The following is a 6449-nucleotide window of genomic DNA, read 5'->3' on the forward strand; positions in this document are numbered from 1 at the left end:
TGTTTATCATATGTAAAGAGTCACTATTATTAGCTGTTTACTCAAAATCCATTTCCAATATCATCCAAACAAAAGTCAAAAGTGAATATTTCCAAAGCTTTACCATCATCCACCTGCAAAGAAAAAGTCAGAAACAAAATTAGAAAAGAGGCCAAAAAAGGGGTTAAATGAAACATTAGAAAGTGGGTTTGAAAAGTAAAAGATCAAACTCACTCACCTATAAAGGAATTCTTTCCTTCAAACTCACCTCCATTTGCCTCCTAGCACTCATTGAGCAAACCCCAAGAGGAGTTTTTCACAGTTCTGGGCAAAATCAGCAGAAACAAGGCAGGCATTGCACATTTTCTTCGGGCGCTACGTATTCTCTCCTGGCACTGTGCATTTCCTTAAGGCGTTGGACATTCCCTTAAGGCGTTGCGTGTTTGGTTGAGGCGTTGTGCACTCTATATTGGCGTTTCGCATTTGTCCAGAAACACTCCAATCACCTCTTCAACTCCTCCAAGGCACTTTCAACCTCAAATCAAGTAAGTAGTAGCTAAGGGATTTCCTTTTCCTCCTCCTTAAGTCAATTCCTAATTGTTTGAAAGGTTTATTGAAGATTAGCTTAACTGTTACATCTAAAGCCTAGATTTCCCCCAAAAGCTACCTTCCACTCTCATTCCCTTTTGTACACTTCCCTCCATCCTCCTCCTTTTCCCTAAATCTTTATATCCCATATACCCTCTAACCCTTTGTCCCAAAACCCTAAGTCCTAGGTGATACAACATTTCCTAGGCTTCCAAACCCCTATATTGCAAACAAATATCCCCATCCCCAAACTATCATACTACTACCCTATACCTCTATCCAATACACATATCCCTTCACCCATCATCTTCATATTTACCCTTCCCCACTTATTATTCCCTAAAAACTACATTCCCCCTACCTTACACCTCCCTAGGGTTTGATACTAAAACAACATGGCAGAGGAGGAATACAGCCCACATAGTGAGGAAGAGGAAAAAGATATAGAAGAAGATAGGGAACAGAGGAGGCCACACAAAGGAGGCCATATACATAGGTTCAAGCCCACATATCATATAGAACTCTTAGCATCCCCTATGACTGTGACATCCTTCAAATGGATAGGTTGTTATGATTTCTACAAACAAGTACAGGCAGTCCAACATCATCCTGATTTGACTAGGCTCTTCATTACTAAACTTAAAGACAACCAAGTCACTCTTGCAGGTGTTACATTTACTCTATCTACTGCCATTATATCAGCTGCCACCAAGATCCCATATGTTGGGGAGAAATGGTTTACACAAGGTGACCTGGAGAGGCATTATTATGAGCCTTACATGAAACCAAGGTATAGAAATGAAAGAATGGGCTATTTCCCTTTTTCACACCTCCTTGACAGATATGCCCCAATGATGAATATTATTATGAAATATTTTTCATGTGAAGGTAGATTCTCCAGGGTCTATTCTTATCATATCCGGATCTTAATGCATTTCACTATGGCAAAAATGCTAAATATACCCCACTATCTTTTCTAGAGTGTTGAGAAGATGGCCTACATTGCCCAAAAGAGGTAGTACAAGGATCAAATGAAGAGCCTATTTCATCATTCCCTCATTAAAATCATAGTCCTTTACCATCTCAAGGAACTCAACATTGCATGGATTACCTTCATAGCTAATCCCATATTCACTCATGCATCTACTCAAAATATTCAAAGCATCCCTTCATCATCTCATCCATCCACCTCCATCTTAGCCCGTATGTTGTGGGGGAAAGTATCCAACTCGGAATGACCCTAACCCACTCTAAGGGTGACAGTTCCTTAGCAACAGCTGAAAGCAAAGCTATCTAAAATTTCTTCTTTATGACATGCAAGAGATAGAAGGAAGAGATCCACTTACCGATGTCTTGCGCAAATGGTCGATCCAATCTCCTTTGTTTGCCGCTTGCTCCCAGATCCAAGTCTTTTCACGGGCCCAACTACACGAGATCCTGCAAATAAGACAAGAAAAGGAAACTACAAGAGGCATGCATTCATAATCGATTCAAGGATTAGCATAAATCAAAGAAGCAAGTAAGACAATACACCATTGAAACACATGCGAATAGAAGAACCTCAAATGCTTTATTAATATATGGAAGTAAGGTTCAGGCGGTGATACAACCATGAGAGGTCCAATCCAGCATCACCTTCCCGACGGAGAGAAATCTCTTCTTCACCTCCCTCAAGCAATCACCCAATACTCACAACTGTAAACCAACAGCAATTCTTTGCACAAAATTCCACCCTCTAGATCCCATGGGATGAGATCCTTATATAGAGTTTTGGAGTGAAGATAAGTCAGCTTGATGTGTGACTTGTTGCCCTCTTCAACTCCAGTTGTTCTTCAGTTCTTCACTTGGAGTTCCTGCCTTCCACTCGGAGTTTTAGAAGCTCTTAACTCATCATCAGGCGAATCTTATGATCAAGTGTCTTTCTGGAAGCTTCCTGGGCACTGGCACATTGAGAAAAAGATTCCTCCACATGTCAAAGTACGCCCAGCGCAAGTAGCCTTTGTTGCACTTGCAATGCAGCACAGGTAGCCTTTGTTGCACTTGCTATGCAACGCAGGTAGCCTTTGGAGCAGCTGCTTTGATCCAAAATTGACCTGTTTTTGAGTGTTTTTCAGTGGAGAACTGATTTGCAGAATTGTGGTTTGCTGACCTTGTTCCTCTAAGGGTAAGAACAACATGTTTAGGGACTTTGGATCCCTTAGATTATTGACATTTCATGCTCATGTTGTAAGGCACAAAAATGTCTATAACAGTTGCCCCCTAAAGTATGAGGTCGTTTATCGGGTGAAATGCTTTATTAGGAGGATCCGAAGTTCATTCAATCGTCGGGAGGTGACCTGTAACAAAATACAATACAATACATTATCTTTTCATACTTTCTTTTCATGATCTAGCTGAGGCGGGCATTTCCCATGCTCAGCTTTATAAATACATTTGCTGTACATAAACAGACGACCGTATGATAATAGACTGATAATTCTCTGCTTTCAATTATCATCCTTTCAGTAGGATGATCATCTGCTGCACATGTCTATGTTTTTATCTCCTGAATATATATCGCAGCCCGGATGGATGAAACTAGATCCGGGGTCTTCAAACTTGTCCGATCTTCACTCTAGTACAAGTCAATCCATGTGAGAATTTCTTGAAGTCGAACATGGAAAGACATCGCTTGATTACCAGTCAATAATGTAAACTGTTAACAAGCGCGAGAGGAATCACCAATAATGATGATGACCCTCAAGGTACTGCAGCACAATTCACGTGGTGTGAATATAGGATTTGACGTCGAACACCACGCAAAGTCTCCTGGTCGAAGGTCATTAATGTATACCTATCGCCGGGAGTGAGAAACTTGCCATTGAGGCATGCAAGCTTCAAAGTACTGAGGGGGGTGTTCCTAGATCAACTTCTTGGATAATGAGCTGATGTCGACACGAAGTGATCCGTCAAAGGAGGGCCTTAATGAATCCCACATCAGTGACACAGAATGGAGCTAGTGATGATGGTGAAAACGATCTGTGAAATATGATTCAGGGTGGCGGTCATGGAAGGATGAAAGATGATGTACGGTAGTGGATGGGACCCGGTTGACACTTTCTGAATGACATCTCTTGAACATATAACGACACTGATGTGATGGATCGGTAGCATTACCCCATGTATGGATGGTATGGCGAGACCATGGTGAAGGGACCGGTGAATGATAATAACCCAACCCGATATTTACGGAGGCAAAAGTGTCATGTTCAAGAGCGACTTGCTACCATTAAGCTTTGAGGTTCTTCCCAATTTTTCCCCAGTCATTTCTGACCAGTACCTCTTTATTTTTGTCAAGCTTGAGGAGGATAACATATGCTTGTTCTATAACCTGCCCTTCGGGCAAGCCCATCGCTATGTTTTAACGAGCGTAGCGATAGGGAAACTCGTTCTCGTCTAAAGACAAGTTTGTCGCTATCTAATATTTTTAACGAGCCCAGCGACAAAGACAACTCGGTCCTTTTCATTTTTAGAGAGTCTGAAAAGGGTACATAAAGTGGACTCCAGGGGTCTTTTTTTGTCATTTAATCCCTTAAGTCCGAAAAAGTATAAAACAATACAGAAGGGATGAACGTTCGATATCTTTATCGAGCCGAACTAGACAAGCGCTCGATCTTTTTGTGCAATAATCCCTCAGGTCCAAAAAGATTAAAATCTAGAGGAGGGATAGCTCTTCCGGTCCTTTTAACGAGCTGGAAGGCCAAAACTCGGCAAACTTTTCATATTTTACGAGTCAGTGAAAAGAGCTCAAAGAAGACTCGTCTTTTGAGGAACGAGTGATAAACAGGGATAGCAGCAGATTCCAGGTACAGGTTGGAATTTTCCAATCACGGTAGTATTACAAGGATGGCTAGGTGGGATCACTCTTCGCAGCTGTTCCTCAAAATAGGTAAACAATCAAGTGGATGTGAATGATTGGCCAAAGACAAGTGGAGGTGACGGTACACAAACACGACCAAGGCTTTTATGGCTGATGAATTTACGGTCTCAAATGGTTGTTTACCCGTTCATTTTTTTTTTTTCTGAATGAGCTTGAACTCTGGGGAAAGCCTGCTCACAAGCTTATGTTTATTTTTTAACAAGCATGAATTTCCGCATTAAAACTGCTCGGATCTTGCGTTTATTTTTTAACGAGCATGAACTTTGCCAAAACTGCTCGTTTTTACCAGTCATAAAGTAGGAAGGTCTCATGGGAGATCGCTATTTTTTAAAGAGCTTCATCTCCCTATGTATTGCTCTATATCCTCTCTTTGTGCAAGCCGGGTATCGACTTATCTACGGGTTAGTGGGGTTAGTCCTACCTAAAATTAAAAAGCCACCCGCGCTTGCATTCCAAGAGGTTTGCATGCCCCTAGGTGTAAGTCTAATTTCAAAGCTGCCCCTACTTTTCCATTAAAACCTTTGCTTTAAAAAGGTGAGGCTTACCTCTTTCTGGTTACCCAAAGATCGTTCTGCTAATCCTTTCAAACAGAACTTTCTTCGGCGACGCCGACTAGGCGACGGTGAATGACGTTTCTTCGCCACACACTTAACTTTGACAAAAGAATCTTTTTCCAGAACAACCCCACTCCCAATTACCCCTTCTGAGATTCCAACTCTCTCTTTGTCTTCTTGTCCTTCTTCTCTATTGAAGATGGCTCAGAGGAAGATTCACAAAGATGAAGGAGGGGACGGGGTACGGACTAGTCATATTCTCCCGCGGAAATTCTACTTTACACCCAAGGTTTCTTCTGCCTCCAGAGCAGACCAGGATGCATGCCCCCTGGGTTCCGGCCTTACTTTCCCGAATCACTCGCACTCATCAGGAAGAAGAACCGGAGGTAGAGAACTTTCTTGATCAAATAGACCATTGAGGATAGGTATGTGACTACTTGCGATGCGTGATCCCGGAAGTGAAAGTTGGTCTACGAGCTTGACCATTCTTCCTTCGTATGGAAAACACATTATTCGAAAGAGTGAGGAGACTATTGCTTCCATGCAATATATGTAGTCTCGTCCAAGGAGTAGGTTATAATCCAAGGGTCCTTGGACGACCATCAAGTTCATCTTGACGGCCTTCTCTTTCAAGGTAATAGGCACATTAGGTAGAATCCCTAATGGTCGACTGGTTCCTTTGTCAAAACCCGAGAGATTTCTTGTCTCAGGCAAAAGCGTCGGGCAACCCAGTGCTTTCCAAGCAATAGAGGACAGGATACTCACAGATGCCCCTTCATCAATGATAGTTCCGGCCATCACCATTTTATATATTTGGACTATAATTCTAAATGGTATACTGGCTGGTAATCGGGGTCTGCCTAGTTGGTTCCAATCAAAGGACGCAACTAGGTTGCTTGGTGGTGGGACCGAATATACGGCCGGATATGACCCTGACGATGCTCCTTCCTGCGATAAAGGAGTGGGCACATTGCCCTGATGTTCATCAGAATCGGTGTTGATGAAGAGAATCTGGACGGTGTCATCCTTACTCTCTTCGGTGAGGGTGTCAACTGAAGATGAATCCTCAGTGACTATGGTATTTGAAGATGAAACTTCTGAAGGGAGAACCGGGTCAACTACCGTTTTGACCTTTGCACTTTCGTCCGGTCCGGATTCAGTAGGTTCACTTTCAGCGACTGACACTTCAGCTGGCCCTGTGAGCGGGGCAACTGTATTTTCGACCAACGAAGGACTTGGCGCGAGTTTTTGGTATCCAGGAGGAAGTAGCAACGGTGCAATAGGTTGATCTTCCAAAACTCTCTTTGCTTTGTCTAAAAAGGGACAACGACGAAGAGTGTGATTGCCTTCACACAGTTCGCAGGGGAATCTCTTTCCCCTTCGTCGTCTAGAACCTTCACTTTCGCTGG

Source organism: Pinus tabuliformis, chromosome 5_1, assembly GCF_031772625.1.
Source record: "Pinus tabuliformis cultivar Carrire ecotype Pingquan chromosome 5_1, CPIR1, whole genome shotgun sequence".
NCBI lineage: Eukaryota > Viridiplantae > Streptophyta > Pinopsida > Pinales > Pinaceae > Pinus > Pinus tabuliformis.